Source organism: Nyctereutes procyonoides, unplaced genomic scaffold (genome assembly GCF_905146905.1).
Source record: "Nyctereutes procyonoides isolate TBG_1078 unplaced genomic scaffold, NYPRO_anot_genome, whole genome shotgun sequence".
Lineage (NCBI taxonomy): Eukaryota > Metazoa > Chordata > Mammalia > Carnivora > Canidae > Nyctereutes > Nyctereutes procyonoides.
The window spans coordinates 17,675,444-17,690,329 of NW_026575020.1; the positions used below are offsets into that span (position 1 = coordinate 17,675,444).

General features: G+C 36.5%; 1 protein-coding gene and 1 pseudogene across 8 annotated transcripts in view; one reads left to right on the forward strand and one right to left on the reverse strand.

The window, feature by feature from the left end:
* The window catches only part of BCAS3 (BCAS3 microtubule associated cell migration factor), a 594,925-nt gene that overhangs the window by 471,142 nt on the left and 108,897 nt on the right, over positions 1–14,886 (reverse strand). The gene's annotated exons all lie outside the window — the stretch shown is intronic.
* LOC129517453 (stress-induced-phosphoprotein 1-like) lies at positions 11,037–13,111 on the forward strand (annotated as a pseudogene).

Below are 14,886 nucleotides of genomic sequence, written 5' to 3' on the forward strand. Positions count from 1 at the left end.
ATAAGAGACTCTTAACACTAAGGAACAAACTGAGGGTTGCTGGAGGTGAGGTGAGTAGGCAGTTGGGATAACTGGGTGATGGGTATTAAGGAGGGTACAAGATGTAATGAACACTTGGTGCTATATGCAACTGATGAATCATTAAACTCTACCCTGAAACTAATAATACACTATATGTTAACTAAGCTGAATTTAAATTTAAAAAAAAATGAAAAGACTACCTAAAAAAAGAGACAATATTTGCAAATCAGGGATAAGATAAAGGTCTAGTATCCAGAATATATTCAACTCTTACTATTCAATAAGATGACAAACAACCTGTATTTACAAAAGGGCAAAAGATACGATTAGACATTTCTCCAAGAAAAACAGAGATACAGCCAAAAAACATATGAAAAGATGCATAACATCATTAATTACTAGGGAAATGCAAATCAAAGCCACAATGAGATACCACTTCCCACCCACTAGGTTGGTCATAGTAAAACAACTGAAAAAAAGCAAGCATTAGCAAGGATGTAGAGAAAGTGAAACCCTGCTCCATTGCTGGTGGGAATGTAAAATAGTACAGTCTGCGGAAAACAGTTTGATGGCTCTTTAAAAAGCTAGACACAGAATTGCCATAGGACCCAGTAATTCTGCTCCAAGGTATGAAAGCATATGTCCACAGAAAAACATATACATGAACATTCGTATCAACATTATTCATAACCACCACAAAGTACCAAAAAAGCCATACATCCCTTACTGATGAAAGCATAAACAAATTGCGGTATACACATATGATCTAATATTATATAGCCTTAAAATGGAATGAAGTTCCAATTATATGACATTCTGGAAAAGGCAAATTTATGAAGACAGTAAAAAGATCAGTGTTTGCCAGAAGCTGAGGGAAGAATGGGTAAATAGGCAGGGCATAGAGGATTTTTAGGGCAGTGAAAATACTCTGCTTGATACAATAATGATAGGTACAAGCCATTTTCCAGTCTGAGAAACAGACTGGAAATAATATTATTAAACAAGACTGTCAGTGGGGGCATCTTTGTGTATATATTCAACCATATTGACAGAAAAAGTTGATAAATAAGTAGAAAGGAAAAACTTAACCTAGAGGATGGAACCTTGGGACAAAACAACATTTCAAAAACATTACAATATTTTTATGCTCATTAAAATTATTTATTTTCAAGTCTCCAATATATTGTGATCTTGTTCAAGCCACTAATGACATTACCATTCATTTTTCATGCCCTCACTATGTGCCTAGAATATAATATACTGTCAGTAAATATTTTTGAAGGAGTAATCAGAATGGATGAAGGAAAAACAAGATGTTCAAAAACAGAGTGTAATGAGCAGTGCCCATAATTAGGGACTATAAGTATGGGGATTTGCGATCTATTTCATTGTACCACACAGACTTAAAAATCTATTTTGCCAGAGTAATCTTCCTAAACAATACCTCTAATCATTTATTCCTGTTTTAGAAACTATTAAAGACATCTTGTCATAAAGCTCAGTCCTTCATCTAAGCAAATAAAGCCCTCTATGACACAGACTCAATTCTTTTAAAATATTTAGTTGACACTCTCTTCTTTCAACTTGTACTCCAGCCCATGCACCATTAGTATCTTCTTTACTAATGGTCCTTATCTACCTGGCTCTCTTCCATTCCCATCTTTACACACCTAAGTCTCAAAAATTCTTCAGACTGACTACAATGGCATCCTCCTAGCTTGAAGTACTTGCTTCTTTCTTTGAAATCTCATGATACTTTTACCCACAGGTCAATTTAAAGATCTCCCAGACATAATCAACTTAATAAGAAATGACCAATTAACCATTCCATGAGTGATTGGCAGTCTTAAAAGGCCATGCTCTTTACTATAAAGGCCCTCCCCTTATATGACCAGAGAAGAAGTATCTGACATAAGGACAAGCAACGCATGGGTACGTGTAAATTATAAAACTGTATCCATATATAGATATACCACAACACCTTAAAAAGGAAAAAAAGAAAAAAATATTCGGAGAACAGAGGATTATAGGTGATATAATCAATGTATCCTAATACCTCACCTATCATATATTTAAAATAGTTAAAACAAAGAGCAATAAAATAATAGAGCAATATGGAAGTACACAATGAACAAAAAATGAAGTGTCAAAATTAGGCATTATTCTCAAAATTATGGAAGAGAATCATTGCTTTTTATTTTTTATTAATTTATTCATTTGATAAATTTAGTTATCTCTGTGCTAGGTAATCTGAACAAAACAGGCCAAAGTTCTTTCCCTCACTGAGTATATTCCAGTAGATGAAGACAAATATAAACACATAAATAAGTAAAATAGGGGCACCTAGATGTCTCAGTCAGTTAGGCATCTGCCTTCAGCTCAGGTCATGATTCCAGAGTCCTGGAATGGAGTCCCAAGTTGGACTCTCTGCTCAGCAGGGAGCCTGCTTCTCCCTCTCCCTATCCCTCTCCTGCTCTCCCTGCTTGTGCACTCTCTCTCTCTGTCAAATAAATAAATAAAAATATTTTTAAAATTTTTTAAAAATAAGTGAAATAGGGATCCCTGGGTGGCGCAGCGGTTTGGCGCCTGCCTTTGGCCCAGGGTGCGATCCTGGAGACCCGGGATCGAATCCCACATCGGGCTCCCGGTGCATGGAGCCTGCTTCTCCCTCTGCCTATGTCTCTGCCTCTCTCTCTCTCTCTCTATCATAAATAAATAAAAAATGTAAAAAATAAGTGAAATAAGCCAAATGATAAGTGTTGATGAATAGTATGAATAAAGCAGGTTAAAAGAATAAGTGCAGGGGAGGAAAGAATATACATCACTGTCCAAACAGTCTTACGAGGATTAGACAGGAAGAATTAGAAATGACCCAAGGGTACTGGTTTTTTCTGATGACTGATGGTTTTTACTTATGAACCTGTAAAAAGGGCACAATCTGTCATGATGGTCACAAGGTATATCACAACCGTGTGGCTAAGACTGTAGAGAGAAGAGCAAGAGAGCAAATCTCGTCTGGAGTATGGAGATGGGATCTCCTCTTAACTTCACTGAACAATGAATGATACAGACACTAGGGAAATAGGAATTACATATTTTAAGCCAATTTTTTAAAAAAATGAATACTATATAAAACAAAGCAATCAAAAAAGGCACATAAAAATTAACAAAACTAAGAGAACATAAAAATCAAAGTAGGGGAGTATTACTAGGAAATTTTGTCTTTTAAAAGAAAGCCAGGCTGTAGGGCAGCCCTGGTGGCACAGTGGTTTGGCGCCGCCTGCAGCCTGGGGTATGATCCTGGAGACCTGGGATCAAGTCCCAGGTCGGGCTCCCTGCATGATGCCTGCTCCTCCCTCTGCCTGTGTCTCCGCCTCTCTCTCTCTCTCTGTCTATGAATAAATAAATAAAATCTTAAAAAAAAAAAAAAGGGAAAGAAAGAAAGCCAGGCTGTAGAAATAGAGGTATTTATTTTCAATATAATGGTGGAATGCAAGGAGATAAAAGAGCAAGCCCAGAAACTGGACACCAAAGTAGGAATAAAAAAGATGGAGGAGAAGAGAACACTATATATCAATATAAATACAGAAAAGTGGAGGAAGAAACTATATCCTACCATGAGAAGTCACAGAGAAGCCCTAATCCATAGGGTATGAGGAATATGGGGAAGTAGAGAAAAAAGGGCTTTAAGCAGCAGCTATGGTCAGGATTCTAAATAGAAACCTGAAAAAACTGCTTTAGCACACTATTTTCTATCATCATATAGGCAGGTGGCATCTTGGCCCCAGAAGTTAGCACCAGAGTAATAGGGGCCAATATCACTACATATGATATGTTATGAAGTAGCATTCTTACATTATTAATGATTACAAGATTCCTAATAAATTACCAAATAATGTATGGCTGTCCACTACCAACAAACTGAAATTCCACTGCAATTAAAAAGGGAGGTGGGTGGGGGGATGGGTTAAATAGATGATGGGGATTAAGGAGTGCACTTGGAATGAGCAATGGGTGTTGTATTTAAGTGCTGATTCACTAAATTCTATACCTGAAACTAGTATTATTCTGTATGTTAACTAACTGGAATTTACCAGAAAAACTCAGAAAGAATGGTCTCCTATTTCTAAAGGTTATTATTCAATGATCTATGGCTAAATTGTGGTAGGATTTACTTATCACCTGCTTCTATTAATAAGTCATATTGATCAAAGAACTAGTTCTAAAGTAGAAAAGTTGAGAAATATGAGAAAAATAAGAAAAATGTTTAAAAAATAAAAAATACGGTGAAAAATCTAGAAGTCACTGGAATTTGTTTTATGTTTTATAATTATTTTAAAATAAAGATAACTGAAGCAAACAAACATAAAGAAGAGTGTAAGGATGCTTGAGTGGCTCAGGGGTTGGGCATCTGCCTTTGGTTCAGGGCGTGATCCCGGAGTCCTGGGATCAAGTCCTGCATTGGGCTCCCTGCATGGAGCCTGCTTCTCAACTTCTGCCTGTGTCTCTGCTTCTCTCTCTGTGTGTGTGTGTCTCATAAATAAAAAATAAATAATAACATAAAATAACATAAAAGAAAAGAAAAGTGTAAGGTTTGGTGAATTCTAAGGTGAACATCTTAGAATTTTCACAAGGTAGATACACATATATAACCCTATATAGATAGAAAAATACACTTCCAGTATTTCAGGAATGTTCCTTATGCCTCCAACCATTAATAGTCCCATCCTCTCAAAGCTCATCACTATAATCTTTCCTTGGTGGCCTGATTAAGTACTTAAGATGCCATGTGGGAGAAGCCCAGGAACTGCAGCCAGCCTCCAGCACATGGTCAACAGTACATCAGAGCCCTCAATCTTAAGTCCACAAAGAAATGAACCTGAGTAAATTGAACAGTGGGTTGTCTCCCAGTCAAGATGGCAGATAAAAATCTAATTCTCCTGACACCTTAACAACAGCCTTTTAAGACTCTAAGTTAGGACCCATTTAATTGTGCCTGGACTGCCAACCCATAGAAACTATGTCATAATAAATGTGTGTTGTCCTAAGACATTAAGTCTGTTATTTCTTACACAGCAATAGATAACCATTGTAGACTTTCTCCCTCTTTTGCACAAATTGATCACTAGATATAGTACAATCCCAATTAAAGAATAGTTGGATTTTTTTTTCTAACTGGAATTTAATTAAATAAAAGCTTAGAAAGCAAAAAAAGACCAGTAGGACTTTTAAGTTAGTTAGTTTTAAAGGTTTTTTATTTACTTATTCATGAGAGACACGCAGAGAGGGGGTGGGGGGAGAGAGAGAGAGAGAGAGAGAGAGAGAGAGAGAGAGAGAGAGAGAGGCAGAGACACAGGCAGAGGGAGAAGCAGGCTCCATGCAGGACTCAATCCCGGAATTCTGGGATCATGCCCTGAGCCAAAGGCAGCCGCTCAACCACTGAGCAACCCAGGCGTCCCAAGATTTTTATTTATTTGAGAGAGAGTGAGAAAGGGAGAGAGAGAAAAACACGCTCCCCATTGAATAGGGAGCCCCAACTCTGGGCTCAATCCCAGGACCCTGAGATCATGACCTGAGCCAAAGGCAGGAGCTTAACCAAATAAGCCACCCAGGTGCTTCAATAACAGTAGGATTTTTAATGGAAATATAAAAGTTTAAATCCTTTTGCCATTGTACTACTTCAAAATAACATCAAGTTGTCTTTTCACATACTGTATTTGAAAACTAAATTTCAGCAATGTAACTAGAGATTTCTATCAAAAATATTTTAGTTTTATTTTTTATTTTATTTATTTTTTAGTTTATTTATTTGTATTTAGTTTTAAATTTATTTAAATTCTATTTAGTTAACATATAGTATAGTACACTATTAGTTTCATGGGTAGAATTTAATGATTCATCAGGTGCATATAATATAAGCCCCATCCCCTCACCCATCTCCTCTCCAACAACCCTCAGTTTATTTCCCAGAGTTACGAGTCTCTTAAATTTTGAGTCTCAGAATCTACTCTCAATTTTAAAACAATACGTTTTTTGTTTATTTTCATGTATTTTATTAGAATCAGTCATTTTTTAACCATGAACAACATTTTCAAAATAGTTTTTTTTTGTAATGCACTACAATGAGCATAATGTTAAAGCAATGTGAAGTATGGCTTTTATGATTTGAAAATTCTAAACATTAATACCATTTTCCTTTACAAAGACTTTTATTATTTTTATTCATGATATTTAACAGATTGAACCAAAATTAGGAAAAGCGGAACAAAGTATTTGAGAAAGTGACATTTTCCAAGAATGTGCATGTATAAAGTGAAACACAAAATAGCAAAGACATTTTAAATCTACCACAAATTGCAAGAAGCATGGAAACACTTATTTTTAAATGGGAAAAAGCTGCACAGCCTTCAACATGTGTTACTGAATCTAATCCTTTAAATATAAGAGGAAAATTTTTGATAGTATTACATTATTTGTATTCTTATTCAGCTCCTAAAGAACAAAAGCCAGTTGGTCACATTTCTTATTAAGTAATTAAAAAGAAAAGCAAAGAAATGGAAACTTAACCATATTAAAAGCTAAATTTGTGATTAGCCTAGTTAATAATAACATTTTTCTTCTGTAAAGTGCTGAATAAACACTGGGTAATTAAACCTTCCAACACTCCCATAAGTTGAGAAAGTGGTATTAATAATGCTTTCACATAGGGAGTTAATCATATAGGAAGAATACTATCTCCACATAAAAATAGGAGGTAAAGTTAGATTAGGGTTAGAATCAGATTTTCTTCAATAGGAATCCTGATTTCACATACATTAGGAGGCAGCCAAAGGCATAATAATTTTAAAATAAGTTTCTATTATTTGCACTTAAATACAAAGACAAGTTAGAAATATTCTACCTTCAAGGAGATTTTTAAATAATCAGCTGTCTTTAAAAAGGACAGAGAAAAAAAGTTAGAATACAGGAAATACATGAAAAATAAATATAAGAGCAATTCAAATTATGGAAGAGATATTATAGGGAACAAGTGAAGTCTGCAGTTTATTTCATATATTCATATATTTTTATATAATTTACATACATATGATAATTTGTTATGATAATTTATTATCCACTAAAAACTATTCACAAATATAGCACTTAACATTTTACTAAGAAAAAAAATTTTTTTAAACTTTAGTGTGTAGGGATCCCTGGGTGGCGCAGCGGTTTGGCGCCTGCCTTTGGCCCAGGGCGCGATCCTGGAGACCCGGGATCGAATCCCACATCGGGCTCCCGGTGCATGGAGCCTGCTTCTCCCTCTGCCTGTGTCTCTGCCTCTCTCTCTCTCTCTCTCTCTGTGACTATCATAAATAAATAAAAATTAAAAAAAAAAGAAAAAAAAATTTTAGTGTGTAGGGGAGGTCAACAAACTATGTCCCAAATCCAATTCCTACTGCTAGTTTCACTGGAACACAGCTACACCCATTTATTTATTTACTTATTTATTTATTTTAATTTTCTAAGGCTGAGTTCAGTAGTTGTCAGAGACCATATAATCCTAATCCACTAAGCTAAAAACATTTTGTATATGGTAAAAAAAAAAAAAAACTTTACTGACACCTGATCTATTAGTTTTATATTCTAATGTAATTAAGCTGCTTTACACAGTATTTCACAAGGGTCTTATATTATTTGCTTCAATCATTCTGGGGGAACTTGAGGTGAGCCTGAGTTTCTGAAATATAGGAACAGTACAATGATATATTCACCATTCTGATATTTGACATTTCCTTACTGTATTACTTTGCTTCTTTTATTTGGGAACTATGTAAATGTTCTCATTTTCTATTTTGCAAAGTTCCCATTTTATTTAGTTTTCTATCTATTCTCCCTTCTGTACCTTCGAATTTCTCCATCAATCCTGTGATAAATTTGTAGGGGTTTTTCCCCTCTATTTCTTCCCCTTCTATTATTTTCACCCTGTCTTCCCTGAGTTCTTGTATTCCTGGTTTGAGTCTGGGTGGCTCATCGGTTTAGCGCCACCTTCAGCCCAGGACCTGATCCTGGAGACCCGGGATTGAGTCCCACATCAGGCTCCCGTATGGAGCCTGCTTCTCCCTATGCCGGTGTCTCTCTGCCCCCCCCCCCTGTGTATGTGTGTCTCTCATGAATAAATAAAATCTTTAAAAATATATAAAAAATAACTGTAGGGATCCCTGGGTGGCGCAGCGGTTTAGCGCCTGCCTTTGGCCCAGGGCGCAATCCTGGAGACCCGGGATCGAATCCCACATCCGGCTCCCGGTGCATGGAGCCTGCTTCTCCCTCTGCCTGTGTCTCTGCCTCTCTCTCTCTCTCTCTCTGTGTGTGTGTGTGACTATCATAAATATATAAAAATTTTAAAAAAATAATTGTAAAATATTTACACTTATCAACTGCACCATAGCAACATTATTCTACTGATTGTTTTTCACTTATCAATGACTTTTAACTGACTTAAGTTCTCCATTCATCCAATTCACATGTTTTTAAAGATAAAGTTGTTCATAGTATTGTTCATTATCCTGTAATGACCATAAGATCTGTAGTAATGCCCCTTCATACATTCTTGATATTGGCAATTTGTGTGTTCTGTTTGTCCTATCCGTCTCACTAAAGTGTTATCAATTAATGTTTTCAAAAAACTAGATTTTGGCTTAATTGATTTTCTCTGTTGTTTGTCCACTTTCTTTCCCTGGTTTCCATTTATTATTTTTATTATTTTCCTCCTTTTAACTTACTTCAGATAAATTTGCTCTTCTCTTTTATATTCTTAAGGTGAAAGGTTTTAGACCTTTCTTCTTTCCAAATGTGAGCATTTAGTGCTATAAATATCCACCTAACCATGCTTTAGTTACATCCTAAATTTTTGACATCCTATGTTCCTAATTTAATCACTCAGTTCAAAATTGGTTTTACTTTTTCATGATTATGCTTGATCTGCAGTTCAATTTCTAAACATTGTTCAAATTTTCCAAAGAAATGTTTTTTGTTGATTTCTAATTTAATTGCAGCTCTTAGCCCTTTTTGATCATTGAAGCACTTTTTTATTAATATTTTTCTTTGTATGTAAAGGAGGAACCATTAACTCTCCATAGCTGTACATATAATAACCCTTTTCTCCTAAAGAGGAGTCAGTGAGTGCTCCTATGTTTTTCATTTTTTGTCAAAGCAAGAAGTAAATACTTTAGAACTGTTAAATATATAAATAAAGTGAATAAAGTTTAGAGTTCTGCATGGTAAAAAAAAAAAAAAAAGACAACTGTGTTCTAAAACACAGTCTTGCTTTATAATCCAGCATATAATCAGTCTTGGTAAATGTTCTAGGTGCACTTAAAGGTGTGGATATAGTATTCTATAATATCAGTTCAGTCATACTGATACTACAGTTTATGTCTTCCACATCCTTACTGATTTCCTATTTGTTACATCAGTTACCAATAGAGGAGTGTTAATCTCTAATTTTAATAGTTGATTTCTCTATTTCCCTTTCAGCTGTATTATTGCTTCATATATTTTGAAAATTTTTGTACTTTGAAACACATATTTGAATAGTAACTTTCTAAAATATTAACATATTCAAGAAAGAACATAGGTTTGCCAGTCATCTCCCCTGAATAAATAAATTATAGTGATCAGATACATTACAGAGATGTAATAAGATATTCCTTTGTAATATAGGCATAGGTAAGTTTAGAGGTAGAGGCGAAAGAATCTAAGACAATTCCAAACAGATTGGATTAAAGTTCTAGTGAAGTAAATAGGTGATGGAAATTAAAGAGTGCACTTGTGATGAGCACCAGGTGCTGTATGGAAATGTTAAATTATTATATTGCACACCAAAACGAGTATTACACTGTATGTTAACTAACCTAAATTTAAATAAAATAGGTGTGGTAACCCACTAAATATGAAAGGACTTAAAGTTATGAATGTTTAGAATAGCTAGTTAGCCATCTTTTGCTACATCCATTTATTACATACATCTACTAATAAAGAGTTTTACCATCTAAATCTAAACACTTCAGTTTTCCTTACATCTGCTAAAAAAAGGTAAGATTTTGACTAGATAAAAGGAAAACAAGGTTAAACTGCAATCATTTGAAAATAGAGCAAAATCCTCCAAGTCTCCAAAAAATTATCAAGTCTCATTCCCAAAAACACAAAGTATAAGTCTGTAAATCTGTAAAAAATCTTTCCTAAATTTAAAATCTAGGGATCTGCCCCTCAACACATAACTCAACAATATCAGTAAGAATTAGAACATTTTAAAACTTCTCAACCGGTTTAGACTAATTAGGTACAAGTGAAACATTTTTTTCAAGAGAAACCTATTTTAATTACTTTCCTATATAACCTAACCTAACATGAAATAGTATTTAACTATGTAGAGATTATAACTAAAACCCTAACACATAGGAAACGTTTTTTGTTGTTGTTGTTGTTGTTGTTGTTTAAGATTTTATTTATTTGAGAGACAGCAAGTGAAAGGGAGAGAAAGAGAGAATCTGAAGCCAACTCTGTACTGAGCACAGAGCCCAATGTGGGGCTTGACCCCACAACTGCAAGATCATGACCGGAAGAGTCATGACACTTAACCGACTGAGCTACCCAGGTGCCCTGGAAACATTTTATTTCAAAGCTATTACCATTATAGAAACTCTAAAAATGATATATAATTATTTACAATATACATGTAAGATATTTATAAATAACATTAATGCCACATTTCCAAGGACAACAGGAACAGAATTTAAAACATACAATTAGTTATTCTAACAAACAAGGTAAGTAACTGTCTACTAATTCTCCCAGAATATTTTCCATGGTTTTTTTAATCATTTGGAGATATTTAAACATTCTTTTTTTTTTCAAAGATTGTATTTATTTATTCATGATAGACAGAGAGAGAGAGAGAGAGGCAAAGACACAGGCAGAGGGAGAAGCAGGCTCCATGCAGGGAGCCCCATGCGGGACTTGATCCCAGGACTCCAGGATCGCACCCTGGGCCAAAGGCAGGTGCCAAACCGCTGAGCCACCTAGGGATCCCCAATATTTAAAAATTCTTAATGAAGGAATGCAAACAAAGGCACTAAACAAAGTTAATGTTATCTGTATATTTCACAGACATATCAGCCCTTTCATGCAAAAGAACTGTAAGTTTCACAGAGACTATATCTTGCTTATTGTTGTATTTTGAACACAGTACTATTTATTAAAAGAATCAATTAGGAATTAAGAAAACTAATCAATGTTAACTACTTATTATCAATTAACTATTCTATATGATACTATAATGGCATATTTCATTATACATTTGTCCAAGCTCACAGAATGTGTAACACCAGAAGTAAAACCTAAATGTAAAAACTATGGACTTTAGGGTTGAGAATGCGGAGCAGACAGAGTCGATTCAACAGGGTTCCGGGCTGGACTATGGAGCAAGTAAATGAGCTGAAAGAGAAGGGCAATAGGGCCCTGAGTGCGGGCAACATCATGACACACTGCAGTGCTACTCTGAGGCCATTAAGTTAGATCCCCAGAACCATGTGCTCTATAGCAATCGCTCCGCAGCGTACGCCAAGAAAGAGGACTACCAGAAGGCTTATGAGGATAGCTGCAAAACTGTGAATTTAAAGCTTGACTGGGGCAAGGGCTATTCAAGGAAGGCTGCAGCCCTTGAGTTCTTAAACCGATTTGAAGAAGCCAAGCAAACCTACGAAGAGGGTTTAAAACATGAAGCAAATAATCCTCAGCTCAAAGAGAGCTTACAGAATATGGAGGCTCAGTTGGCAGAACGGAAATTCATGAACCCTTTCAACATGCCCAATCTGTGCCAGAATTGGAGAGTAATCCCAGGACAGGGACACTGCTCGCTGATCCTACCTACCAGGAGCTGACAGAGCAACTATGAAACAGGCCATCTGACTTGGGCATGAAACTGCAAGATCCCTGGATCCTGACTACTCTGAGTGTCCTGCCGGGTGTGGGTCTGAGCAGTATGGATGAGGAGGAGGAAGTTGGAACACCTCCCCCAACTCCTCCTCCCAAGAAGGACACCAAGCCAGAGCCAATGGAAGAATATCTTCCAGAGAATAAGAAGCAGGTGCTGAAAGAGAAAGAGCTGGGAAACGAAGCCTACAAGAAGAAAGACTTTGACACAGCCTTGAAGCATTATAACAGAGCCAAGGACCTGAGCCAAGTCACCAACATGACTTACATGACCAATCAAGCAGCCGTGTACTTCGAGAAGGGCAACTACAGTAAATGCCAGGAGCTTTGTGAGAAAGCCATCGAAGTGGGGCGAGAAAACCAAGACTATCGACAGATTGCCAAAGCTTATGCTCAAATTGGCAACTCCTACTTCAAGGAAGAAAAGTACAAGGATGCCATCCATTTCTATAACAAGTCTTTGTAAGAGCTCCAGACCCCAGATGTGCTCAAGAAATGCCAACAGGCAGAGAAAATTCTGAAGGAGCAAGAGCGGCTGGCTTACATAAACCCAGATCTGGCCTTGGAGGAGAAGAACAAAGGCAATGAATGTTTTCAGAAAGGGGACTATCCCTAGGCCATGAAGCATTATACAGAAGCCATCAAATGGAATCCAAAAGATGCCAAATTGTACAGCAATCGAGCTGCCTGCTACACCAAACTCCTGGAGTTTCAGCTGGCGCTCAAGGACTATGAGGAATGTATCCAGCTAGAGCCGGCCTTCTTCAAGGGGGGGGTACACCCGGAAAGCAGCTGCCCTGGAGGCAATGAAGGACTACACGAAAGCCATGGATGTCTACCAGAGGCATCAGATCTGGACTCCAACTGTAAGGAAGCGGCAAACGGTTACCAGCACTGTACAATGGCCCAGTACAACCACCAAGATAGCCCCGAAGACGTGAAGCAACAGGCCATGGGTGACCCTGAGGTGCAGCAGATAATGAGTGACCCGGCAATGCGGCTTATCCTGGAGCAGATGCAGAAGGACCCTCAGGCACTCAGCGAACACTTAAAGAATCCTGTAATAACACAGAAGATCCAGAAGCTGATGGATGTGGGTCTGATTGCAATTCGGTGATGACTTGCTCATCGTCTCCTTCCCTTCACTCTCATGTGGAAAGAGGAGCTGGGACCGTGGCAAGCTGCACAGAGCAGAGGGGAGAGCAGGGGAAAGTGAACAACTTCTCTCTATATATTTATATAGACCTATGTGGAAGACACAGAGACTTGTACTCATGTTACTCGCACCACCACTGCCTCTGGGCCTTCCCAGCACATGCATGGTCTCTTCTGCCGCCCCCCAGGTTCCCTGTTCCCTTCCCCAACTTCAGTCACTGTCTCAGCTGCTCTCCCATAGTTGGTTATTTTTCATTTGGGGCAGTGGGCATGTATGGGGAGGGGGTGCTGTTTTTCCCCGACCTCAGGTCCCAATTGTCCTCGTGTTAACTCCACATGCCCTTCTCCAAAAAAACAAGCCAGTTGGGTGTGGCTATAAAAAATAAAAATAAAAATAAAGGGATCCCTGGGTGGCGCAGCGGTTTGGCACCTGCCTTTGGCCCAGGGCGCGATCCTGGAGACCCGGGATCGAGTCCCATGTCGGGCTCCCGGTGCATGGAGCCTGCTTCTCCCTCTGCCTGTGTCTCTGCCTCTCTCTCTCTCTCTCTCTCTGTGTGTGTGTGTGTGTGTGTGTGTGTGAGACTATCATAAACAAATAAAAATTTATTAAAAAAATAAAAAATAAATAAATAAATAAAAATAAAATAATAAAAATAATAAAAACTATGGACTTTAGGTAATTATGATGTCTCAATGTTGGTTCATCAAGTGAAACAAATGTACCACTCCAGTGGGGTGTTGATAATGGGGAAGTTATGCATATACAGGAAGGGTGTATATGAGAAATCTCTATACCTACCCTCAACTAAAATTTGCTGTGAACCTAAAACTGTTCTAAAAATAAAGTCTATTTTTTTAAAAAATTAAAGACTAAATAAATCAAGAGAGATACCTGGCAAAATTCCATTTCTAAAATAAAGATATGAAAATGTTTGACATTCTACCTTTTGTGAATCTTACTTTTCTAACAGTGAGTACCATGTCTGTGGCAGCTTTATAATTCTGATTACTGTGCATTTGATAAATACCAGCTATTGTTATAAAGACATTACATGTATTATTTAACTTTAACCATTATGATGATCCTGTGATGTAGGTAAAATTTTATAGAGGAAAGTTTTCTTTAAGCATTTATTTCATTCTTCAAAAACAATTTTTTTGTATATTGAGCAATAAAAATAACATGGGAAATGTTGCTATCAACAGCAAAGATTTCAAATATAAAGTATTTAACATTATGGGGTGCTGATATTCATTTACTGATTGATTAGAAAAGTGACTTATAGACAAAGAAGAGAACAAAGATAACAAAGATTGAAAGCTGCAATCTTGCTTTCATCAGTATGCTTCCAAAAACCCAAAAAGAAAACAAATTTAACCTCTGGTATTCACATAGTAAATATTATAATTTATCATAATTATAGGGTAACATACACTATTCTTGAAATTAATAGTTCAGGATATTAAAATCTCGCTTTGTAATTACTTATGTAAAAAATGATTTTTATTGATAATAGCAGAAATATTAACAAATTGTTTACTATTTTCTAAATTTGGAAGGTATATTAATTTATGAGTCTATTAGAAACTTTAATTGTAACTTCCTATTTTTTTCCTTCCCATGGACATTCTCCTCTAAATTAAAGGAAACCATTGATGAAAGGACACAGAAGCAAAAAAAAAAAAAGGTTAAAAATTAAATTTTTATTTAACAATTAAGAAATACATCATAAATGA